This window comes from Hemicordylus capensis, chromosome 2 (assembly GCF_027244095.1).
Source record: "Hemicordylus capensis ecotype Gifberg chromosome 2, rHemCap1.1.pri, whole genome shotgun sequence".
NCBI lineage: Eukaryota > Metazoa > Chordata > Lepidosauria > Squamata > Cordylidae > Hemicordylus > Hemicordylus capensis.
Window position 1 is genome coordinate 331821475 of NC_069658.1, and position 27150 is coordinate 331848624.

General features: G+C 45.0%; 1 protein-coding gene across 2 annotated transcripts in view; it reads left to right on the top strand.

Moving 5' to 3' along the window:
* The first annotated feature begins 4012 nt into the window (after window positions 1-4012).
* The window catches only part of RNF44 (ring finger protein 44), a 77333-nt gene continuing 54195 nt past the window's right edge, over window positions 4013-27150 (top strand). Inside the window, exon 1 of one of the 2 annotated variants that reach the window (XM_053297870.1) lies at window positions 4013-4097. The gene's annotated coding sequence lies outside the window, so the exon portion shown is untranslated. Of the gene's footprint in view, window positions 4098-4214; window positions 4362-27150 lie in introns of those variants that run through there. The other variant, XM_053297868.1, reaches the window with a different exon arrangement.

Here is a 27150-nt window from a genome sequence, read left to right on the forward strand (position 1 = left end):
GCTTCTGTGCCATCTAACACTAGAGGTAACACCACCACTGATCATTCTCCCCAAATCTGTGCCCGTGTGAGAGCCTCTGGTGTCCCCTTGGGCACTTGTGCCCAAGCCCAGCATAGATTGCTTGGGGATGGGAAAGAGAGTTGCAATGTATCTTCATTGACACAAGGTGGCAGCAGACAGCGCTCTGCTAGTAATACCGGTCCATTATATTTTGAGTTGCTCAATGTGGGCTCTTAAGCAGAAGCTGTATCTTTTTATTCTTGCCAGAAGGCACATGGCTTCCAGCTCCAAAATATACAAGCCTCCTACATCTCTGTAAGATGTGGAATGTATTCATATGAATAATGTCTCTCACACAGCCCCAGATTTCCAACTGTAAGCAAAATATGTTTGTAAAGAGCTTGATAAACCTACAGATTGTGATCTACCCAATGGGCAAGTGGAAGTGGGGTCACATGAGGCATTAGGATGTGCAGTGCTACCCCCAATGCTTTAGCTGAAAGCAGTGGGGAGGTGACAATATCTATCAGTCTTCTCATGCCAACCATGCCTCATTCGCTGGAGAGGATTCCTGTACTGAGGGGGGTCAGACTAGAAGACCTCTCAAGTCCCTTCCAACTCCAAAATGCTGTTATTCTATTATTTGGTTTTATTCATTTTAAAGGAAGTTTCCAAAGCAGCTTCCATAACATGAAGCCATAACCGGTTTATCTGCACAAGTCCAAACAAACAGAACATGTAGCAATCATTACAAGCCATAATACAGCATCTACAGACAAGCTGAGGCCACAGCCCTAAGGCCTAGGCAAGCAAGCAAGCAAGCAAGCATCTTAAGCTGGCACCTAAAACTATAGAGGATAGGTTTTGGGGAGAGTGTTCTCCAGCCGGGGAACCATCACTGAAAAGACTCTGTCCCTGCTGGCCACCTGCCTGATCCTCTGATAGGGCACCCAGAAAGGGCCTCTGAAGCATGAGGTGATCCTTCCAGTTCCTGGGTCCCAAGGCATATCCAAGTCTTAATTATAAGGGATAGAAACCGTGACATTCCATGTTGAGAAGGTCAGCATACTAGACCTGGAGACACTCATGATTATAGAGGGCCTTGAAGTAAATACTTTGAAATACTTTCAACTTGAAAGAAATACTTTGAGAAGGAATAATTTTGGGGCAATTCAAGGTGGATTTACCTGAACAAGCATTTGCAGCACCATAAATGCAACATGGATTAGCTGCAACCATGTGGAACGCTAGTGATCCAGAGCATCCAGTATCACAGTTGGGTGAACATTTATTATATCTTTATCCTGCCCTTCTGCTGTGAGAGCTGGTCTTGTGGTAGCAAACATGACTTCTTCCCTTAGCTAAGCAGGGTCTGCCTTGGTTGCCATTGAATGGGAGACTAGAAGTATGAGCAGTGTAAGATATTCCCCTCAGGGGATGGAGCTCCTCTGGGAAGAGCATCTAGGTTCCAAGTTCCCTCCTTGGCAACCTCTCCAAGATAGGACTGAGAGAGATTCCTGCCTGCAACCCTGGAGAAGCTGCTGCCAGTCTGTGTAGACAATACTAGCTAGATGGACCTATGATCTGACTCAGTATATGGCAGCTTCTTATGTTCCTGCATTCTTCTAAGGAATTCAGGGCAGTCTACATGGTGCAGCCCATTTTGTCCTCCCAGCAATCCTGTAAGGTAGGTTAGGCTGAGAGAGAGTGACTGGTCCAAGGTCACCCATTCATGGCTGAGTGAGTTACCCCATAACAAATGGTCTTAGCCTGACACACTCTAACCCAGGGGTAGGCAACTTTGGCTCTCCAGCTGTTGTTGAACTACAACTCCCATCAGGCAGAGAGTGATGAAAGTAGTAATAGTAGTAGTAGTAGTAGTATTTGTTATTAATAATAATAATAATAATAATAATAATAATAATAATAATAATTTGATTTCTATACCGCCCTTCCAAAAATGGCTCAGGGCGGTTTACACAGAGAAATAACAAACAAATAAGATGGCTCCCTGTCCCCAAAGGACTCACAATCTGAAAAGAAACATAAGATAGACACCAGCAACAGTCACTGGAAGTACTGTGCTGGGGGTGGATAGGGCCAGTTACTCTCCCCCTGCTAAATAAAGAGAATCACCACAGTGAAACGTGCCTCCTTGCCAAGTTAGCAGGGGTTCAACAACAACTAGACAGCCAAGGTTGCTGACCCCTGCTCTGGCCACGACATCGTACTGGCTCTTTGCGCCCTGTAATGGAAAGGACATGTGAGTTAGCCAGGTGGCAATGCCAGCCTATCCGGATGCTACAGGCCGGTTAATATAGGCATGTGCATCACTCACATGGGGACTTGCAGGTGTGAATGGCCCTCACAGACCTGTCATCACAGACCAAACACTCACATCATTCAGTGTATCCTCAAATGCAATATTTGAGTCAATTCACACCTTTAGCTATGAATCAAGAGATGAGAAATCAAGTGAAATGCATGCATGTGTGAACCAGCTTAAGATAGGACCAGTTCCTCTCTGATCAGCTGAAGCTGCTCTGTAGAGAGTTTATAAGGGAACACCACTCTACTATATCTATCTTGTCCTTCCTCCAAAGAGCTAAGAGCAGTGTACATGGGCATACTTTTTATTATCACATCAGCCCTGTGAGGTAGATTAGATTGAGAGAGAATGACTGGTCCAAGGTCAGCCAGTAGCTTTGTGGATGAGCAGGAATTGGAATCCTAGTCTCCCCACTTTGGCCACTGCATCTCACTGGTGTGGTGAGATGGACAGTAATGGTACAATACACCTTTGTGGGAATGCACTAGTATAGATTCCAGATTTAAAGGAGCAAGTATGATTGGTTTGATGAACAAGATGGAAAATCAGACTGTAGTGGGCTTCCCTGGCTGATGCAAAAATTAGATCTCAAGAAAGAACACAGCATTTATTACTGTTTAGACAGCTCATGTTCTTGATCTTTGCCAATATGTTCTTGATCATAGAGGCTGCAAATGTGCCCTTGCTGCTTCTTATTTTGAGAGACACGTGGAAGATGTTGGACATGTTTGAGCATCTAAGGCTACAGTCCTTGGATTTTAAAACTCAGATCTGAAGTCTTGCTCTGTGGCCTGTCTCTATGGCAGATATAGTTGGCAGGGTGGAGACAGGGCCTTTTTGGTGGTGGCATCACAATTGTGGAATACTTTCCTGAGGAAAATGCAGGAGTGCTCCTTGATATAGATACATCATAAGAACACATTTATGAGGTAACAAATCTCTCTGAACACAGTGAGATTTCCAGGTAAATCTACTTGTACTGCACAATTTCCAACTTCATCATATTCTTCAGTCTATCCTTAACACGTTGATTAAAAAAATCCAGAAAGGGTGAGCTCCACTGGATGCAGGGACAGAGGAAGCTATTTTATATTTGACAAAATATAATTTTGCACACACATGTGTACACACCAACATCACATCACATCTTGTTTGTGGTGTGTGTTTCCTCCCTTCTCAAAGCTTTTCCTCACAGCAGACTCCCTTCATGAATGAAAAGGGAGGAATTTTGCTCCATTCAGCTCTCTTTTTCTTGTTTCAAATAAATGAAGGGAGCGGCAATTTGGAAATGGGAGATCAATAACAAACAGGATTCAGCAGATGACGCTTTCCCCATCACTCCATCTGCATGCCATGGAAAGCAAAGCTTTGCCTGATGAACTGCTGCTTGTAACATTGCTGTTTAAAGCATAGTGATCCTGCTGGCGGGGGGGGGGGGGAGTTGGCAATCCTAACGGGGCACGGAGAAATGGGAACAGCCAGGCAAATTCCACCGAGAGCAATTTCAGGAGTCTTCCCCTCTCCGCTGTTCTGGTTCATGAACGCAAGTGGTCTTTCTAAGCGCCGTGTATGCCATGTCTTTTTTAGACGCATTACAGCCCGATCATGTCCGGGGAGGGAGCAGCATTCTCAAGTCCCCCAACTCCGACTTTGAAAGGTGCGTGCTTTTGGCGCATTACGTGTACTGCCTCGGAAAGGCCCCTGCCCCCGGAGGGACCAACGTCTTAGAAGCAATACGATCTCTGCTGCCTGAATTTCTCCCACCGCGGTAGGTATTGATGGAGCCTGCTGCGGACTGGCCCACTCCCACGGCAGGGGGAGGCTGCTGTTCTTCCGCGAGCTGAGACGAGCAGCCGGTTCCATCAGGGAGTTAGCCAGGGGGGGAAGGGGCTGGGAAACGGAGCCGCGGTGGCGAGCAGGAGGCGGATCCAAGCGGACGGGCCCGAGCCGGGACCTCCGAGGGGGACTGAGCCCGCGGGGCTCTCTGCGCCCGGCTGTGGGAGAGGTGACGGAGTTGGGGCACGGGTGGCAGGTAAGGCGGCGAGCTGGGGGCGCGTTTTGTCCCCGCGGCGGGGGCCCGCCGGTGGCGACCTTGCAGGCGTCTTTCGCAGTACTAGCCGAGAGAGGCAGCAGCCGGGGGTGGGGAGGCAGCCCCCTGCACGGAGGGAGGCGGGAGCTGTCTACGGAATCGGGGGTGGCTGCGAGAGAGGGCCTCTGCACCAGGCAAGGAGCCGTCGCCCTGGGGCTGTTTGCGCGCGTCCTGGCCGCCGCGGCCGGGAGCAGAGAGTCGCGGGCAGAGCCGGTGGGGAGCCGAGGCGGATCTCGCCTGGCCTCTAGCTGGGCGATCAGGGGCCTGGAGGATGGATGTTGCCTGCAGGGAGCAGCGCTCTGCGCCTTGCTCAGTGGAGAGAGAGGGCGTTCCCCATGCCGGCTTCCTGCCCCTGCCGCTTCTGCTTTGTGCCGCCGCGGTGAACTGCGATGGAGGAGCTGGGGCAGCCAGGCTCTTTGTTCTGAGCGACTGGGGCTTTGTGGGGAGAGAGAGAGCGAGCTAGGGAGGCAGCGCTGTGTTTGCTCCCCCACCCCGCTCCCGCCCCTGCCCCCAGCACGTACACTGCCTGGCTGCGTGAGATCCCTGGGAAAAAGACGTGCTTTTGCGCACTGGAAAGGCTGCCTGTCAGAGCATAGGCCGGGGAATAGCATTAGCAGCTTTTTAGCGCTGTGGTTATCTGGGGGGAAGCGTTATGGTAGGCAGGGAGAAGTGAAGTTGCCCTAGAACCTGGGGTGATGACGGTGCGACACCCACCCCCCGCCCCGCCTTGTCTTTGCCATCGGAGCACCGGAGCGTAGGCAGAGGGAGAGCAGATGCCTCCCGATCGTGGCATGATTAATCGCTGATCTGTTGAATTGTGTTGCTCAGTCCGGTAGAAGCAACCAGCCAGCAAGATCAGACTGGGGGCCTGTGCTGTTGGGCGTGGCATGGGCCGCCAGTGTGATGTGCCCTCCTTTGCCGATCTGTCATCGTGAGCGGTGCTCTGCCTGGACCTTGACAGCTCCTTTTGTGAAAGGAACATATTGCACAGGGACATTGGGAAGGCTTTCTTGTCAGTGGGAACTTCTCGGCTTGGCCAGCTGGGGGGTCAGTGCCAGTGAAGCGTTTGCACACCAGTTTCGGGTGTGTGTATTATAAATATTGTAGAGAGTTTCCCCTAAGGATATGTACTGACTGGCACTCAGTTGCGGTCCTGGAGTGTGCTTGGAGGTCATTATTTGGCTCATTTGGGAGCATTCTGTACATTGACTCTGATGGACTGGTGCAATGGAACTTCTCCTGGAATTTGAGAAATGTCTGCCTTTTTGCCTTCTTCCACTCATACTGTTTGAGTGTTGGCAAAACAGCCAATGGTTTTAGTTCCTTCCTTAGTGCTGGGTCACATAAACAAAGCTCTTTTTTCTCTGGATATGGAGCTATAGAGCCCATGTTCTACTTTTTGGCAAGGAGGGCATCATGTTGCATGTTGGTGTAGTTCTGTTTGATTACTGCAGTATATTATGGATCCCCCTCTTGGCAAGTGATTTTTTAGTGGGGGCCAGCTGGCAGGGCTGAAGTTACTGGGCAGCAGTGGCTCTGCCCACCACACAGGTCCTTTAACCCTCTCTTCCCCAGTGTGAGGCTTTGGCACAGCACAGCCCTCTTCTCATGCACATCAGCTGCTTACTCCCATGCAGAAGCCAAGACACAGAGAAATAGTAGTGAGTAGCTGAGACGTATCATAAGAGATAGGCTGTGCCAAAGCCTCTTCTACTTCTTGTGGGGATGGTGCTATTATATTAAACTTAGCAAAACCAAAAACCCTGTGCATTACACATGAGAGAGAGAGAGAGAGAGAGAGAGAGAGAGAGAGAGAGAGAGATGAATAAGCAGTGCAGTTTTCTTTGTGGCTAAAAAACAATCACTCTTGAGACTTGCGTCTAGCACTGCTTTGGAATTAGAGGGCCCAATATCATACTTGGTTGTCCTGATCATTTGTGTGTCTCAAGAGAGAGCATTTTGCTCCTCTTCTCCCCACCCCACCTGCAATTCTGTGTTTTGCTTAAACCTTCACTAGTAATTGCCCCCTCTTTCTTGGGGAGGCCTGTTCATCCTTTGAGAAACAAATAATCATCAGAATTTTGTCATGCTCCCCTAAGATGAGTGGCCGTATACTAGTGAAGGAGTATTCCAGCTATTGGTCATATTAGACTAAGTTGAACATTGTTACTTTGGAAACACCAGATCCATGTTGGATGAAATTCCTCTCATGACAGCATTGTTTGAAATTTGCCTATATTACATTATGCATCATTTGGCAGCATTAAGACCTTGCCATCTTTACAATAAATGCCAGAGAAATAACAATTTCAGTCTGTTGCAGCAAAAACAATAATGCCAATCTCATGCCATCTTAAAAGGTTTACACAGAGGTGTAACTATAGGGGGGCAGGGGGGGCACGTGCCCCGGGCACCATCTTTTCTGGCCACGTGGGGGGCACCGCCATGACAAAAATATATTTTTTAATTTTTTTTAAAAAAATTGTTAATACAAATGTTTCCTGCGCAGTGCTGCAGCAGTCAAGGGAGCGCATCGGCGCCCCCTCCCCCATGAGCGGTCCCTTCCGCGCCGCCGGCGCCCCCCCCATTGCTTTGCTGGCGCCTGGTGGCCAGTCAGTGGCCTGGCTTGGCGGCGGCGGCAGGCGCTTGTGAGGAAAAACCTAAGTATAATGTAGTATGGGGGGGGGCGCCATTTCAGTGCTTGCCCCGGGCGCCGTTTTCCCTAGTTACGCCTCTGGGTTTACATTTATTGTGTCATACGTTCATCAACCAGATTCATCAGATACATGAAGTGGTCACCTAAGTGAATAGGTAGGTGTAGCCTGCATACAGAAAGAAGGGGGGGACAGTGGTATGTTTTTGTACAAAGTGAGATCTTGTCTGGGATCAGGATACAGGAGGAGGTGGTAAGCCTCAAGGTACTTCCTTGTACATCAGAGGTCTTGCAACAACAGAGGTCCTGTTGCTGAAAGCTCAGCAGACAAGTATGAGAGAATGGGGCCTTTTCATAAGAACATAAGAAAAGCCCTGCTGGATCAGGTCCAAGGCCCATCTAGACCAGCATCATATTTCACACAGTGGTCCACCAGATGCTGCTGGGAAGCCTACAGGCAAGAGGTGAGGGCATGCCCTCTCTCCTGCTGTTGCTCCCCTGCAACTGTACTCAGAGGCATCCTCAGTCAGTTCTGGCACCTGTGTTGTAGGATGTCCTTCCTAGGAACGCCTATCTGTCTTTTTCGTCATTCTGTTTTCACTGTATGGTGAAAACCTAGCCTTTTAGAAAGATCTTTGAGGATTTGGCAATGGATTTGTGGGTCTTACTACTACTCTGTTTTGTTTATTTGGTGTCGTATCATAGTATTGTATTGGGTTTTAAGTAGCTTTATTGTTTCTTGGTATTGTGATTGGTTTTAATGTGTTTTTTAAATTAGCTACCTTGCAGGAGCATAGCTAGGGGAGAGGGGGCCTGTGTTTGCCCCTCTCCCTGGTGGGCCCTTGGAGTGAGGGAGATTATGAAGAAAAATAGGGAGGGGTGGAGCCTGGGGGCCCTCAGGAGCTGGGGGCCAGGGTTCTTTGAACCCATCCGCTCAATTATAGCTACACTCCTGCTGCCTTGGCATTTCATCTTTTCGAAGGAAAGGTGGGATATAATACAAATAAGAGATTAAACAATAACATTAGGTGTGGCACTGTACAGCACAACTCTTCAGAAGATGTATAGAAATTGTTCTCCTTGCAGAGAGCAGTTGCCTTCCAAATCCCAAACTGATCTTGCATCACCTGCTAAGTTCATGACTAAAGCAATATTATATTTGCATTTCCCTTGCATTTTATGTTTAAAGCAAGCTATGTTATAGTTGAAATGACTCTGCGGAGGGCAGTTCTGAACTGGTATAGATTTTGAAAATGCACCTAAAACGAGTTGTGTGATGGTGAAGACAAAATGACGTGTGGTCTTGATCCACAGAAAGCCACGCCAATATTTCTCACTTTACCATCTCTAAATTTTCTAAATGACCACAGACACAGGACAGGAAATAAGGCAGCAAGAGGACTTTCCACATGTACTTTGACAATGCATCAGGAGAGGTCTGTTGGCATCAAAAGGCAAGACTCAACCCTTGCCCCTTCCTTCACAGACTGATATAGATCATAACATACAGTAGCCCTAGATTCAACTAGATGGCCCATCCCAGCAGGACCTGAGTCATCAGTAGCAAGTACATTCCATGTTTGCTCTCGGTGGGGGACCCCTCTAGGTCTTCAGCCCCTGGTGTGAATTTGTATTCACACTGTTATCCAGAGGCACTTTGCTCCCCCCCCGCCTTATCACCCTCCCTGCTGCCCATCAAGCAAAAAGAGTGAAAGCAGCTGCAAACCTGCACCTTGCCAGCTCTAATCAGAGGGTGAGCATTCTGGTTTCTGATCTCTTTGTAGTGCTGTATGGGCAATTATGCACACTGCATTGAAAATAATAAGCCTGGCTTCACAGAAGCATCTAAAAATATGAATAATTCCAAGAGCCTGTTGCTGAGCTTTTGTCTGTCACCTTTGGGTGCTCACTTTCAAGGTGGCCTCCCTGAAGGGAATGAGCTGCTGGCCTCTCTGCTTTGAACACTTTCGTTGGATTTTTTTTTTCTTGAGTAATAATGACACCACCACCTACTTTGCGCCCCCTTTTTTCCTAAACTCCATGTATCTGATGAAGTGGGCTCTTGCCCCCAAAAGCTTGTGCTACAGTCAATGTATCCATCTTTAAGTACTCCCTTCCCATGAGCACGTGCACAGTCTGAAGGAGGAGGGCTTGGAGGATGGATGGCATGGGTTCTCCACAAGCACATCTATCTTTCTCGAATTTAAATGCTGCCCTTTCCTCCCTAGCAACTGTGCCATGCACAACTAGAAAACACAGACATTTTCTTTTCCTTCCAAAATCCAGTCCTGGTTTTTCTGAACTGCCATTCAGCAGTTCTTCGCAATCAAAATACGGCTTTGCCCCTCCTCTGACTCTCCAGTTCTCTCACCATGAGCAGACTCTTCAATTTTTTGAACTTGCCCCATGGAGCACTTCATCTGTACTACATCGCAGTTCCACAATAATGTGTTTCTCATTACCAAAGGTAAAAGGTTAAGTGGACACCATCTTTCTCTCCACACAAGTCCACTTCCTGGTATTGTGGCAACCCACATTCCCAGTATCTCTATTTCTCTAACTCTTTGGCATAGTATTGGGGGTGGGGGTGAGGTCCCCCCTACAGTTGAGCCAGTCCTATTGAATTAATGGGGCTTAATCTCCATAATTGGGTATAGGATTGCAGGTCCCCCCTCTCCCGGAAAAAGCTCTGCAGACAGCCATAATGCCTTGGGAGGACAACATGGAGGGAATTGGTGCACAGTATGCCTCTCCCTCCCTTTCAGGCCTGGGAAATTTTGCTGCACAGAGCCTGATTAGTCAGCAACAACAAAAAGTTAACATTATCTCATCTACAAAAAAAAATCTTGCTACTCAGTTGAGTTTGGCTTCCTATAAAGATATTTTACTGACTTGGTTGGCTTCTATGTTTTCTTTTCTTCTGTCGATATCTTATCTATCTATCTATCATATTTATATACCCCCTGTTTTCTGTGGCCTGTCTAAATGTTGGTTTTTGAAGTGGGGGCCAGAGATGTGTTCATCCTCTACAGCCTGCATGCAGCAGCACCTCCATCCTGTCCTGGATATGCACCCATTCCCCATGGGATGAGCATGGGCCATGTTATTTGCATGGCCAAGGTAGTGCTATGACAGAGTGGCTTCCCATTCTTCTGTTTTGTATACAATTGCTCAATGGAGAACTTGGGAAGTTCTACTTTTAGGTTGCTCTCCTCTCTTCACCCTCTCCCCAATGTAGTATTAAATGCTGTTCAGCGTAATGTCAACTTGATTGTCTCTTTCCCCAGAGTCAGGCACAGTTTGTTCCTCTGCTGTATTATCTGTGCCCCTCTAGGTTTTCTGGCAGCATCTGAGCATGTAAAGATAGTCCACAAGTGTAGTTGACTTATCTGGATCACCTGCACTGGAGGTGGAAGTAAGAGGCAAGTACTTAAGGAAGTAAGAGGAAATGTACTTTTCCTTTCCCATGGGAAGGGAAAGCTAAGAGCAGTTATTTCAGCCAGGGTTGCCAGGAGTGCCTTTTATCCGCTTCCACTGACTTGTCAGCTGCCACCCCACTGATCTAACTTTGGTTCATGCATCGGTTACATCCAGACTGGCGGGTACTGCAGTGGAATTTGTGGAGCTGCCTATGTTCAGAAACTTCAGTTGGCTTGCAGTTGTTTACCATTTTGTTTCCAGGTCCAATCAAAGTGCTGGTTATGACCTTTAAAGCCACATCTGGCCTAGGACTGAGTTCTCAAGCAGTGCCTGCAGCCATATGAACTATTATGAGGCATTACGATCTGCACTTCAGGTCCTGTTTTCTGCTCCACCTCTTGCACAGATTTGTTTGGCAGATACCGGAGCAAGACCTTTTCTGCTGTGCTGCCTCAGTTATGGAATTCCTTTCCTAAGTGTATAGATCAGGCTCCCACAGTGGCTATTTTTAAGTGAGCCTTGAAACCATTATTATTGTGTCTGGCTTTTAATTGACTCTTATCTGACTGACTGCTGGTTTTAACACTGGCTTCAGTGGATTTCACTGTGCTGTTCATTTTATTGAGTTCATTACCTTTATTTATTTAATTTTGGTGGTTGGTGTTTTAAAATATGTATTGCTTTTATTATCTTTTGCTCACCATTTTGCAAAGTTGTGTTTTGAAAGCAGCAAATAAAATGAATACGTTACAATTTTGTTGTCACACTCTTCTTCCAAGGAGCATTATTAAAATTAATGTTTAAATCATTAATTTGTTGACTGATCTTGCTCCATGACCCCAGAAGTCATCCATTACATCCTCCTCATGCTGCAATCTTGTACGCCAACTCAGAGTGCTGCCCCCTCCCCAGTAATTGGATTTAGTCTCCTCTAACTCAGTCATGATCACTCTTGATGTGTGTTATCACCACTTACTGCTATTGTGAACTGTCACCATGCTCCTTGCGTACTTTTAAGCTTATCACAAGGCTAGACCTCTTGCATTTCCTGCTGTTTGACTCCTTTGTTATTCATTTCTCTGTGTGTGTGTGTGTGTGTGTGTGTGTGTGTGTGAGAGAGAGAGAGAGAGAGAGAGAGAGAGAGAGAGAGAGAGAGAGAGTTTTTGTGTGTGTGAGAGAGAGAATTGGTTAGTTAGTTTGTCTTCTTTACACATGCCTATTGAAGAATCTATCTATGTGGTCACTAAGAGTCGACACCAACTTGATGGCACTTAATCAATCAATCAATCTATCAAAGATTTTGCATCCGAAGTGGAGTAGACCATGAAAATTTATGCTACAATAAATCTCTTAGCCTTTTAAAGTATCACAATGCTTTGTTGTGTTTGCTGCTATAAGCGAGCATGGCTACCTCTCTGGAGTTGGTCACTCCTGACCTGTTTGCCAGGAAGGCTTTCAGATGGCAGTTTACCTTTCATATATGGGCCAGTTGTCTGACAATAAAAGTTTATAGACTAGAAACTATAGTCAGAATTTGAGATTAAAGACAGCTGGCAAATCTATTGGGAATCTGGCTCTACTTTTCCTAAGGCTCAGCTGCTTCTCCATGCTCCTTTATCTGGTATTAATCCCAGGTATTAAAGAATAATTTAAAATATATCTCATGTTTCTATTTTTAAAAAAATCCAAAGCATCTTACAATTAAAACCAACAAAAATCAAATAAAAGCAGTACGTCAGATGAACAAAATGTTGCTCAGTTAAAAGCAATAGGGAATAAAAAGGTCTTAACCTGATTTCCAAAAGACACAATGTTGGTGCCTCATGACCCTCTTGGGTAGAGTATTTCATAGACAGTGCACCTCTGATGAAAAGTCCTACTTCTGTTTGCTGCCCACCTAACCTCTGACAGCAGTGGCCCCTGGTGGGTTCATCTGAAGGTAATCCGTCAAGATGCTTCATCCATTTTGAATGTGGCACTTGGGAGGAGAAAGAGCTGCTTTTTCCTGCTCTCACCTGTGTCATTCTTGGATAGGGCGTATTTACCGATTTGTATTTAGGTCAGAGAATGTAAAAAACGGATAAGTAATATTTTGGTTCTCAGTTGGTAGGGTTGCTCTAGCCAAGAGGAGCACTGAATGCTGCAGATGGTGTAGCCTGTTGCCTTGGTATTTGTCTCCTTCAGTGCCATAGTCTGATAAAAAGCATAAATGACATGGCCTCTGCTTTCATTGGGCACTAAATTTGGCTTGTAAAACGGCGGTAGAAGTGACGTTTCCTCAGCAGCTGCTGCTAAATGACATTGTTTATGGCTCCTACTTAAAGACAACATGTAATAACAAATAAGAGCAGGGACGGGGGAAAGGCACTTTAAAATATATGTGGCCTAGAAAGGGGCAATGCTTGTTTTTGTATTTCTGTGTTCCCTTTACCCATGGTCAAATGCTGGCATGCTGCAAGGAATTGATTGGGCAGTAAAGCCCAGCGCCCGGCTAATGAGAGGGTGCTGTGGAGAGACTATGGATTTATTGGTATAAGTGGAAGGCATTTTAAAGAGAGATTTAATTAGCCCCATTTTATGAACCTGTTAGAAGGATGAAATAGTGATGAGTATAAGAGGGCTGAAGGAGCTGGGAAACCTTGGGTGCTTGTTGCCAGATATGTTGGGCTGTTGTGAGCATGTTTTTGGCACATAGCATGAGCAGATGCTGCTTCTTTTATTTTGGGTCTTGACTAATGAAAGCCAGTTTGCTGATTTCCTTCATTATTCTGACACATCCCACAGCTTTGCTGGAATAAGAATTAGCTGGCATTGACAAGATCCTGTATTAGACAAATACTATAAGACTAGTGAACCTGAGCTAATAGCATTCCAGGATAAATGTTTACACAGCACACATATCACACACACACACACACACACACACACATACACACACATACATATATATAATAATAATTATTATTTATTATTGTTACATTTATATCCCACTCTTCCTCCAAGGAGCCCAGAGCGGTATACTACATACTTGAGTTTCTCTTTCACAACAACCCTGTGAAGTAGGTTAGGCTGAGAGAGAAGTGGCTGGCCCAGAGTCACCCAGCTAGTTTCATGGCTGAATGGGGATTTGAACTCAGGTCTCCCTGGTCCTAGTCCAGCACTCTAACCACTACACCACACTGGCTCTCATATATCACACACACAGACAAACACACATCACACACACACAACAGCTTACAGTTTGCAAGCATGCTTCCTGTGACACAAAATCCTGACTTTCTGTTTCTAAAAGTATCAAGGAAAACTGCCAAAGTTTGTTTGAATTGTAACCCTAACTTGTGATTTTCTAATAGGATAGTTTTTCCACATTTTGAGTTTTTCCATAGTTTTCCATTTTTTGGTAGACTGGGTGAGATCTGGAACTTATCTATAAATATGGTATATTTTGTGGTTTGGTCTGGGAGTTCCATGTCAGTCAATGAAGTTGTGCACATGATTTCACTTGCCTGCCTTTCCCGGCAGATGAGTGGCCGCTGTCCTCCTCTCCACCGCGCTGAACACCCACATGAGCAGCGCGGCAAAGGGAAATGCTGGGAGTGGGAGGACTTCCCCCTTCCACATCCCAGGGTGCCCCCAGGCATGAGTGTGGTGGCTACTCTCTTTAGAGCAGCCACTGCGCTTGGTGTGGCCACTCCCCTCCACCCAGCTTGCTGTCAGAAATGGCAGCAGGCCAAGGTGAAACCGCTTAACCCAGCAGCAATTGCCCAGACGATAACTGGCCAAAGTTAAAGCAAACCATGGGTTCGCTTAACCTCGGCTAAACACTGAGTTAAGAACTGGGGCTTAGCATGGGGGCTAGCCCTGGGATTGGGCTTGATCCTGGCACTTCACACACGCAGCCTAGCCCAGGCTGGGCTGCCCTGTCTTGGGCTAGGCTATGTGTGTGAAGAGCCTCATTGAGTCAGTGAGGCCCAAGCAGGTTGATATAGATATAAAGATAGATGCTAGTAAAGCGGCTTGCACTTTGCAAGCTTCTGCCGGTGATGGTGGTTCTTGGGGGATGGAATACCTGTGAAAAATGGTGTCACTGCAGCTGGCACCCACCACCCTGGGAGGCCAACAGGTTCCCGTGAGGAAGCCCCCAGTGCCCAGCTAGCCTCCATGCATGTGTGATGGCCATCTGAGTGGTCAGCATGGCAGCTGAGTGCCGTGCTAACTACTCAGATGGCCACCACACATCTATGGAGGCCACCAGGAGTGTCGCTATAATAGAGCTGATGGGTTTAAAGAACCCGCCTCCCCAGCTCCTGAGGGCCCCCCAGCTCCACCCCCCCTATTTTCTTCATTCTCTCCCTCACTCCAAGGGGCTGCCAGGGAGAGAGGTGAACCCAGGCCCCCTCCCCGCTAGCTACGCCCCTGTGGCCAGCTGGGCAACTGGGGCAGGGCGGCTTCCTCACAGGAACCTGTTGGCCTCCCAGGCTTCACCCAGGATGGAGGGTGCCAGTTGCTACACTTGCCATTTTGTAAAGGTATTCCTCGCTCTATGCAGTCTTATTCCCCATGCTTTTCAATGGGAGAGTCTCTCCACATTTTCCAAGCAAGTAATGAATTTTTTTCAGGGTTTTAGTTTTTCCCCATTCTTACTCTGGGCAAGGTCTGGAACCTACCTGCAAAAATGATATATTTCTTTCGTTTATGGTTTGGTCTGGGAGTTTTATGTCAGTGAGTGAGTGAGGCCCAAGCAGCTTTATATTATAGAAATATACATGGTTATGTGTAGACCTTTTATTTATTTTTTTAAGTTAAAATTCTGCACCAGGGTTACCTAACCTTTGTACTTATATTAAAGTATAACCTTTATACTTATATTATATTTTACTTTACTTTATTCCATATCACCTAGTCAGGAGGAAGGCTAAGTTAGTTTGCAGGGCATTGAAACCCTGTCCCTGACCTCTGAAAGCTTTTATACTTTTCTTACAGGCTTTCAAGCCTATCTATGAAGCCACAAGGGCTAGAAACTTAAGTTTTCTTTTCTTTTCTTTCTTTATTGATGAATTTGTCAAAGTTGCGTTCTGTGCTATCTTACCACATTATTTGACCATTTTATGCCTTGCATAAAATGCTTTTCTTATGTTGCCTCTTACATGTTCCTTGGAGAACTTTGCTTATCAGAAAGGCCTTCTGAATAGATTGCCTTTCCTTTAACAACTTTCATACAACAACTTAGAATTCTTTGAGCAGCAAAACACATTCAGGAAACTTTAAACCACCCTAGACTCATTCAGTTGAACAGAGAAGGATTGCTTCCTGCAGCTATGAGGGCTAAAATATGTAATTCTAAAGAAAACTTTGAATCTATGGAATAAATCAACATGGGCCCCAGTGCAAATGAAGTGAGAGCAGAGAATTCTAAAGACATGCCCCCACCCCCATCTAATCCTCCTGCTAAACTGGCCTTCTATCTGGGTCATGGGAAGCGGCTCGTGTCTGCGACAGCAGATGGTCTCCTAAGGAGGTTGTGTTCACGAAAGTTGGGAACTGGACAGCCTCCATTTCTAGCCACCGAGGAAACAGACATTCTATATGCTTGTGTAGCTGAGCCGCCAATGAGTATCTGTAAAATCATTTTGGAAGGAGGGGTCAGCCGAGATGGACATGAAGGCTATTCACATGACACAAGTTGCCTGGGTTACACCAGGCAGTTCATGTTAGCTGGAGTGCTGGGAGCCCTCCGCTTCCGGCTGCTCCAGACCTGGGGAGCCCAGTTCTTCTACTCAGGGTTTTCCTGTGGTTCGTTTTACCTCAGTAGGCAATCGTGTGGACAATCACCCCTGGGTTCCTGGGCTCTCTACCGACCCACCGCCATTTTCAGCAGTGAGCTTGGGGGAAAGAGCGGCCGTGTGGAGTAGAGTGGCTGCAATGCTAAAAGCAGTTGCTCTGCTACGTGCGCATTGCATTCTCAATCCATGGAGGGCCCAGAGTGTGCTTTCCCTTTCCAGCCAGCAGAGTGCCGATTGCTGCCCAGGTATGCGATTGGCAAAGTATTCTTCTCCATTTGATTGTCTGTGGGGAGGTAGGTAGTAGCCTGCCTACCCGGCCCATCTCCCCTCTGCCCAGGCAGGAAGTCGTGTGAACAAGCTTACTGTTTGCCCAGATGCCATGGTGAGCTCCTGAAGCCTGATGTGTTATGGAGAGGAATGGGCAAAACAAAAGATATATTTTTAGTCCTCTATTGCAGGGATTCTCAATGTTGGGTTCCCAGATGTTATTGGACTCAAACTCCCATAACCCCCAGCCCTATGGCCTCTGGTTGGGGATTTTGGGAGTTGAAGTCCAATAACATCTGGGGACCCAACGCTGAGAATCCCTAATGGATCCTCTTGCACCTGAAGGGTACCCCCCCCCCCGTACTTTCCAAATGCCTGCAAAAAATGTTGGTTGAAGGAGACCTTGATCTGACCTAGCCAGGCACTTCTTATGTCCTTAAGCAAAAGTGCAGTCAGGTCACGTGACACAGATAAGTTATGCCTTTAGTGCTAAGTGATACAGTAGTTGCTTTGTAAATTTAAAACCTCAGAGGATCATTGGCATTTTGATATGTAGACTATAAAGAATGAAGCTGGCTTACATCTGCTGTAGAAGGTTTCAGCTGAGTACATGCACATGTGTAAGCCTGTTATGGCTTAAAGAGGTGCGTTTGGAATGGTTGCTTTTGTCAGAAGTGCAAATGAACCAATAACAAAAAGGTGTCTGCAAAAATGGAGCTTTACACCTCTTGCACAGATGATGATTATGCTGACTAAAAACTACTGCTATTAATAGCCATGTGAAGTGGCTGTTGGAACACTTCATTTCATACTGGAATGGTGTATACACCGGAAACAATTAATTGTTCAAAGGATCAGCACCATAGTTCACACACCTGCACCTCACCTCTGCTACTGCCCTGAATATTTCCGTTCTTTCCAGAGCCCCGTTACTCTACGTTTCAAACTATCCTGGACAGGTGACAATCTTGGTTAGGTCTGACTGTGAAGCTAAGTCAGGACAGGCCTATATTTGTCATCTAGATGTATGGCTCTCCCTTTCCCCAAGGGCTAAGGAAGACCAGCATTATAAAAATATTTTCCTGTCAGGTTTTTGTGACAAACCATGACATCCACGTGCTAAGCTGTGTGCTGTTGCATCATTGTCTCTAATATTAGTTAGCATTATATAGGGATTGTTTGACCTGGGCTGTGTGAATTCATACGGCCATGCATGTTAGGTGATTGGGCTTATCCCTCATATATTTTAATTCCCCCCTGCTTTGAGCTCTGAATGAGTCACACACGGAGTAGTGGCAATGGGATATGCTTGACAGGGAAACATACTGCTTTTCTCCATACCTGTGAGACTTCACATTGATTCCTTTAACAAAAGGCAGTTGTACAAAATATAACTAGATAAATCAGATTGCGGCATTATCATGATTTCACTGTGAAGCACAGCAGTTAGTCTCTGGAGCAGAATTGCTGCATAGTAATAGAAGTAATAATACATAGCATTTATACAGCACTTTAGAATATTCAAAGTGCTACACACACACACACACACATATCTTGGCACTACTCACAACCACCTTGTTGTGTAGGTCAGTATTGTTATCCACATACTGAATTGCAGGGGTGGGAGGGAGGGAACAATCCTTCCCCAGGCCACCTCTTGAGCTCATGGCTGCCATGAATCCCAGGCTTCCTGGTTAACACTTTTATCCATGACGCTACATCAGCTCTAGCTACAGTGAAGTTTACGATAATAATGGTCTGCTAAAGGCCCTAAGCGTAGTGGGGAGGCCAGGTAGTTGGACGTCTTCATAACTCCCCTGCTTCCATCTGCTGCCTGTCAGCCTCCCATTTCTCCTTCATTTACTGTTTCAATGCTGGCCAGTTTTGCAGTTAGGTCTAAGTAATTACTCATCACCTAGCAAGTGTGGCAGTAGCTCAGAGTGATACCACAGGGATCAACTGGGCACACAGAACATTAATGAAATACCATATTTTATTCGCTTGACACATCTGAATGCCATAATCAGCAAGATAATGACTACTGGTCTCAAGTAGCGTTCCAGCACTGTGTTCTAGTGAGTCCACTGAGGCTGATGTAATTCAACTATAACTGGGGAACACACACTGTCCAGTGTAAATTTATTTTTGGTTGTTTTCCTGTAGCAATTGTGAGGGCCTATAACAACTGGGTTCTGTAGAAAAGGAGAGAGAGGGAGACTTCCCTTTCCAGAGAGTTTGCTGTTGAAAGCTATGTCAGCACTAGTAAAATTAATTGGGTAGAAGATTAATCCTGTAACTTATAAAAATGTTATTCAGTGCAAACAATCCAGTTAATCCTATAATTCATAAAAATGTTATCCAACTCTTATAATTCAAAGTACAGATAGCTTTGCTTAGCAGTTAAGCCAGTTAGGAAGTCTTGGGTGGCCTCGGAGAATGCACTGACTGAGATAAGGAAAATTACTCAAAGTAGTCCCATTGAAATTAAAAGGACAAGTTAGGAACCTGTCCTTTTAATTTCAATGGGACTACATTAAATATCTTTCCTCATCATGTCAGCCACTGTTCCTCACTCAACCCCAGCCTACCACCTGGAATATGGACATAATAATACTGCCCTACTGTACAAAGTTGTTTTAAAGAATGCTGAGATTATGTATATGAAGCATTTAGAAAAACTGCTGTCTGTTTTCTAGGTATTATTATAAAAGATCTGGCATGGGATTTTCAAATTCCCACAAAGATGGAGAGTAAAGCATTCAGTTTGCCATACATTAAATGGCACCACTCCATGCAATGCATGGGGGGAAATCCCTTTAATTCTTTAAAAAGCTATTAATTAAAGTTAAAAGAAACCCTCTATTAACACATGGGAGGGCGGTTTCATACTGCACAACTACATTTATCCACATCTAGCTTATTAAAGAGCCAGATAGGTATTTGGATGAAGAGCAACACTGCTTATTCCGGGAGATGATTAAGCAAAATACAACATGAATCTTCTAAAATGGACAGCTATACATTCAGTAATATTGGAATATTGAAACTAATAAACAGGAAAAAGTTTTCACTAAATGGCATCAGAATGACAACTGGATGCAAATTGACATAAAGCAGTAGATTTCATCAACAGCCAAAATGAATAAGCAGATTGTAATAATGGAGAAACTTCATGTTTCAGTCTCACTGTTCTGATAAAACAAATATGGACCAAAACTACATGGATAAGACACAGTCGAGATTTCCCAGTAGAAGCTGACTCATTTCAAAATTTCTTCTTGAAGAAGCTCAGGCATCATACTTAATTAACCCGAAACCCAGATGGTATTGCCCAATACAGTTTTATAAAAGACCTATCCATGTTGACAGTAGCGGTCTTTTATATAATGTGGCAACATTTCAGTTTCCTCATTCTTCTACCACATAAGCTGATCTTATTATTAGATAAAGGATCTAAAATTAAAACTAAAAAGGGGAGAAGGGACTCATCCTGGGTATCAGAACTGCAGAAATTCCACATCAGACAAGCTGAAATATCCAGTTTGTATTTTTAAAAAAGCCACATGGGTGATGTTGGAGATTAAACACTCCTGAAAATAATTGGATAAGAGAACCAGAAATGTATTGTTCACACATTTTGTTAAAGTACCTCCGTGCATCTCACGGTGTAGGAGGCATACCACTATTCTCAGCCACAGGGACCACTATTCTTAGCCACAGGGCCCCATCTGTAATATGGGGATAATAGCACTGCCCTACCTCACACAGCTGCTACAAGGATTACTAGATAATGTGAAGCACTTTGAATACTGAAGAAAAGTGCTGCATAAATTCTAAATGGCTGTCATCATTGTCTCCACCTTGCAGAGTTCTCAGATGAGAAGCATATACTCTGCCTTCATGCAGTGGATTCTTCTGGTGCAATTACACTGTCCCCCAGAAGGCTGACTGATACAGATGCCCATAGATTCCTGGGGGTTGTCTTTCCAGACCATGCAAGAATTTTATCCCGAGTGTTGCAGCATGGTCGTATCATTTTCAGCTATAGTTTCCAAGCAACAGTAATAACGGAGGCTCCTCTAGCTAATTTGTGAAGTTGCTTAACAATTACCTAAAATACAGACAACCCCCTCCCCTCAAAAGCCCTTGCTTTTTGAACCTGTTGGAAGTAGACCAGGAAGAAGTAACGAGGAAAAAGAGTAGCTGACTGCCTGCTTAATGAATCATGCCCACTTTGAGGGACTGTGTGGGGGTGGGGGTGATGGGAACCCTCATGCAGTTCCCCCATTCCCCCCGCACACATGCAGCTTGTGCTCTAGAAGGGCTTCAGCAACACATTCCAGCCTGGCAGAGAACCCTTCTAATGGCTCTTGCACAACAGCATGCATGCAGGGGGAAAGAGAGAGTTGCGTGAGGGCTGCCATCACACCGCTGCAGTCCCTTGAAGCGCGCACACTTCGTTAGTCAGGTTGTCAGCCATCTGTCTGTGTTTCTAAACTGCCGTAAGTTATAATGGGGGAACTTTTGCTTACAAATCCAAAATAGTTTTCAGGTGGTAACGCTATGAGATGCCCAGATGACTTTCATACACACAGTGGAAATTGGCTCTGTAGCATATGCAGTATAAAAATTGTGCTTCAGCTGTAGTTCAGACAAGGGCATGTGCCACTTCTCACTGAGGTGGTGAGCCTGCCTGGACTGTACTGCTTCAAACTACAGAGGATGACTCCCGTGATTAATGAAACAATTATTTCCACATTGAAAACTGGATATCAGGGAGAAGAGTTCTAGCCTAGACGTCTTGACATCCAGTTGTCTATGTAAAGCAGAGCTGCTCAACTTTGGCCCTTCTGCAGATATTGGCCTACAACTCCCATAATCCCTGGCTATTGGTCACTGTGGCTGGGGATTATGGGAGTTGTAGTCCCCCCAAAAGATGGAGGGCTTGATGTAGAGGGATTTTTTCTGTATGGGCTCATGCCTGCAGTCTGAAGTGGCACAACCCAGACCCATGTCAACCACTTCAGTGAGCATTAGGCCAAAGTCTCTTCATTTCGTCTTTTTATCTTCTGTTAAGTATGGCTTTACTTTTAAAAACAAAATGAATTTCTTAGTTGCTATGACATCTCAGTACCCTGTGTCTGTTTGAGGGAACCCCCACCCTCTGCCATTGATACAGCTACTGTTGAAGTGTTTGGCAATTGTAACAGAGAATTCATATAGACTGTAACCTATCTTATTCCCAGAACAGCCTGGGGAATGGGGAAAACGTGAGCTCTCATTTAGGTCTGCACTCACTGATCCGCTCTGCTCCCCTGTAGCCAGAGACTGCATCCCTGTCTCTTGTTCAAATTAAATTTAACCCTACTTCATATGCATTAAGAGCACCAACAGTGTTTGGTGTTACAAGTTATCACAAATCAGGGCTGCTCAACTTTGGCCCTCCTGCAGATGTTGGCCTACAACTCCCATAATCCCTGGCTATTGGCCACTGTGGCTGGGGATTATGAGAGTTGTAGTCCAAAAACAGCTTAGCGGGGGGGGGGGGGGGGCAAAGTTGAGCAGGCCTGCCACAAATGAAGGAGAGAATCAAGAACAGCAGTAGCTCACCAAAAAATGTATGAGCAAGACAGCTGCTAAGAATGGTGGTTCCAACACATTTCAGTCTGAATATCTGGCAAGGAAATATTCAATTATTTTACAAAGCAACTCAGTAAAACTACAATAGAACAGTGAAAATAAAACTGAATCTTTGTCTGGCCATCACTGTTATGTTGTTTTATTGAGCTGCTCTATAAAAGAATTGAATATTCCCTTGACAAAGATTAAAATTGAAGTGCATTGGGAACACCAGTCCTAGCAGCCATGAGTGCAGTATGGCAACTTGTAACAGGACATCTGCTGAAACACACACACAGCTCTAGGCATATGAACTATTACATTAGTTCATTTGCAAATTCTGAAGAACACTGACAGCTCCTCTATTAAGCTTATTAATCTTGCTGCACACCAGCATTTACATATGAGGCTATTAATGAGGGGAAAATTACCACAAACTCTGGAATACATTAAGACCTCTTCAAGCTTTCTTCCTAGACCTGTTTTAAAATCGTATGAGAGAGAGAGACTTAAATACAAAGGAAGTGGAGTTAGAAACTTCTCAAAAAGAGACTGTAGGTAGACACATTTTAAAAAAGAATGCTCTATTACTAAAATGCTGAGAGGCATCATAAAATGCAAGCCATAGAGGTAAGTTAGTTGAGGTGCTTCATTCTGACTTCTGCAGTTTCCAAGATGTACACCAATTTCAGGGAGACTAGTTTGAGAATAGGATCCTGCTGCTTGTCTTGTCAAACACAGAACTCTGTCAGTATAAAAGTGACGCATCGTCCTTATAATGAGTACAGACTGTTTCATCATGGTAGAAATCCTTTTATACTGATATAGCTCTTTTCTTTAAGAGCTTTTCTACACTGAGCAATTTACAATTTGTAATGTTCCCATATCTGCATCTCTGCTTGTTACAAAATCTGGATGTTGCAGAATCTTAGATTTCCATCTTCTAACTAAACAAGGAGGAAAGTCCATAAAATGCATAAGATAACCACTAAAACGGTAATCCTTAATCTGGACGACTTTCATGACAGCAACTATATCTAGCAAGCTGTTATACTTAAGTAGGATTCATCATTGCAGAAAACACATGTAGCGGATTAAAGCCTTTGTCTCAGAGCAAGCTCACCTGAGGGGAAGATAAATGCTGAATCATCCCTGCTGAGCTGCATGACTAGGCTTCTCCTAAAACTTTCCTGTAATTTTTGGTAGGTTCAAAAGCCTGCTACCACCACCTGCTTATCGACAGTGCTTAACACCCCCCACTCCAAAGGGCTTGGGGTGGAATCCAAGGGAAACTCTCTTTTGCTATTGGAAACATACAAAAACCTTCCACGTGCATGCCTACATGTGGTGAGAAAACTGATAGCTGTTGACTGCCTGAGGCATTTTTGCACCAGGGTAAAAACCCTTTTTATCCCCCCCCTTTCCTTGACTTAAAAACCCACTCAGAGAGGCTTGTAAAAGAAAAGAAAAGAAAAGAAAAACAGCATTATTTCCAGTACTACAGACTGCTTCCGTCTGAGGCTTTCTCAGCTTTTTCTATACAGTTAAGAATATTTAGAAGGTTACAACAATACTTCAAAAAGCACCCCGAATGATGTTGAGGCTGCATGCTTTAAAAATTGTGGTTACCCAGTTGCAAAGAACAGGTATGTGGGGAAATTACAAAAGCACACTTAAAAGCTTCCAGAGTCTTTGCAATGCCCTGGCTGGATGGGTGAAGGCTAGTGTCCTTAGTTTAGTTACGTTACAGGCAAGTAATAATAGACCAGTATTGTGGATATACAAAATACACAAAAAATAAACCCAAAGTCTGACTACACGAACTTTTCCCTAGACTAACTTCTCGAAGCCAAAGCCAAGCTTCCTTTTCTTGAACTCACCAAATTCTGGTTGAGAACTCACACTTCCTGCCCTCCTGGCTTTCCAGGACCTGCAGAGACATTTTCCTGCAGCCAGGCCTCATGGCCACATGTCCGCCTCTGCACCCCCAGCCAGGGCCGGACTGGGGGCACTGAGAGGGCGCCAGAATGTATGTGGGGAGGGCTCCAGAATGTATATGGGGAGGGCGCCAGGTTTTGAGCAGAATAGGTAATTAAGGGTGAGAGTTGAGGCGCAGGGGCACCACATAGGTAGGGCGCACCGGGAATATGACCTGTTGACCTATGGGCCAGTCCGAGCCTGCCCCCAGCCAGCTTCTTCTAAGAAAGAACTGCCTGCTTCCTCCCAGCAGCTCTCTAGGTCCAACCCACCTGGTGTGCTGATTGGCTAAGTCCTGGAGTTCACCAGCCTGTCAGTCAGGAAAGGGTTCACTTCCGGTTAACTCTTTAGGTGAGGGGTGGCTGATCACTACAACACATGAATTAGATTGGCTTGCAAAGTGAGATAGCATCATATTGATTGCTCTTAGTTAAGCCGTTCAGTGTGTTCTTGAAGATCATTTGTTGGAGAGAAGCCAGGGGGACGGGGCTGCAGTTCTGTACGTATTTCCGTAGTGTGAAGTCCCACTGAATTGAGTAGGGTTCACTCCTAATGAATACACATGCATAGGATCATGCAGTTTCCTCTAGCTTGTGATGAATTATGCTGAAGTCTAGAGCTTTTGTATATGTTATATGGCTGCAAATGCTTATTTGGTACCATGTCTGCTCATGGCGTGTGCATGTGTGATATATACACTCAAAAATGCACATGTATATTACAGTTTAAGGGTGTACATGTAACTTGTTTTAAGGTCACACCTTAAAAATTAATATGTGAAATAGCTCTCAGTCTTGGGCTGCCTCACACGCAATTAACAGTGCAAGCCTATGTATTTTTCCTCAGAATTATTGTGTTCAGTGCAGCTTTCTACTAGGTAAATGTGCACAGAATTGCTGCCTGTATTTGAATTTCCTACATTTGTCAATCTGCTACATTGATTAGAATGGGCATACACATTAAATGGCTCACTTTGCCTTTCACATACATCATAGAACGTGGAAACCATAGCGGTGGAAGGAACCTTGGAAGTCTTCTAGACCAGTACCTTGCTCAGTGCAGGAAACTGCTACAGCATTCCTGATAGATGGCCATCCAGTCTTTGAAGGATGGCCATCCAGTATCCTCCAGTGAATGAGAGCTTGCTACTGTGTGAGGCAGACTGTTCCACTGTGAAACCATTAGGAAATCCCTCCTAATATCTTTCCTAAATTTGCTTCCTTGTAATTTCAACTCATTGGTTCATTTGCAATAGAACCATATTTTTTAAACATACACACACACACACACACACACACACACACACAATTATTGCATGCTAAAAGGCTGTTTTGTAATAGCAAAACAAGTTCAGCAGCTTTTCCAAGGCCAATTCAAACTTTACATTTGACCCCCTGATCCTGACCAGGGGCTCAAGGTTGACTCAGCCTTCCATCCTTCCGAGGTCGGTAAAATGAGTACCCAGAATGTTGGGGGCAATATGCTAAATCATTCTAAACCGCTTAGAGAGCTCCGGCTATAGAGCGGTATATAAATGTAAGTGCTATTGCTAATGTAAGTGCTACATGGCGGCCACATGTACACTGGTGTTTGCCACAGTGAAACTGGAAAATGTATCAGGGAGATGTACATCTCAAAACTGCCATGGGCATACAAAAATATGTTTAGGAGCTGGGGTCAGCCACAGCTCCTTGCCTTATGTCTGATCACATATACATTCATTTTTCCACCATAATCGGAGCCCACTGTACTCAATGTGTAGTCTTGGGGTTTGAGGTATATGTGTTTTAGTCTCTGCATGTTTCAGATCCTTCCAAAGTATGTTTCTATTAACAGAATTTAGGGCTGAAATGTCATACAACGTACTAGGTGCATACTTAAGATTTGATTTCTCCCCCCCCCCCCATGTTTAAAGTAGCCTAGTGTCATGCTGTCAAACTTCAGAGAACTTTCTGATTATGCTGTGTCCCAGATACACTAGTTCTATTATCTTAACACTCATGTCTACGATAAGATAATAAGGTAAAATAATAATTGAAATTGGTCACAGAAGATAGTGCTAGAGGACTACAGTTTTACCTCATCGCCTTTAGCTTATGAGATGCTGTAGGAATCCAGCTTGTCCTACATGCTTTAAAACATCTGCATGAAACCTCTAATGATTTGGGCTGAGATGTCACCAATAGATGGATGACATACAGCTCTACCTCTCATTTCCAAACAATTAATCTTAAGGAGGTGGTAGAAATTCTGAACCAGTGGTTAGAGTTGGTTCTGATTTGGATGAGGACAAACCAACCAAAGTTCAATACAGACAAGACAGAAGTGCTTTTGGATGGGTATTACACTACTCTGGATGGTGGTATCCAACCTGTCTTAGATGAGGTCACACCCTGCCTGGAAAATCAAATATACAATTTGGGAATGCTACTTGATCCAACATTTTACCTAAATGGTCAGATGTCTACTGTGGCCACAAGCACTTTTTACTGGCTTTGGCTGTGGCACCAACTGCGACTCTGACTCAGTATATGGCAGCTTCCTATGTTCATATGTACCAACTGTATGCAGACCTGCATGCACACAGTGCATGCAGACCTGGCCTCAGTTACTCATACATTGGTTACATCCAGTTTGGACTGTTCAAGTGCTCTCTGTGTGGGGCTACCTTTAAAGATACTTTGGAAGCTTCAGCGGGTGCAAAATGTGACCCCCGGAATGTTGGTGAGGGCAAAACTGTTGGAGCATCTCATGTTTATTTTGTCTCAATTACACTAATTTTCAGTTTGATTCCAGGTTCAATTCAAAGTAATGGTTTTAGCCTTTGAAGTAATGTATCTGGGACTAGTTTACATTAAAACCTGTCTTTTCCTGCATGAGCCCATCAAGGCTCTGAGATCAGCCATGGACAGGAAGCCCAGCCTTTTGGTTCTCCATTAAAAAAAGATCTGTCTGGCAGGTACCAGAGACAGGGCCTTCTCAGTAGTGGCACCACATTTGTGGAATCCCACCC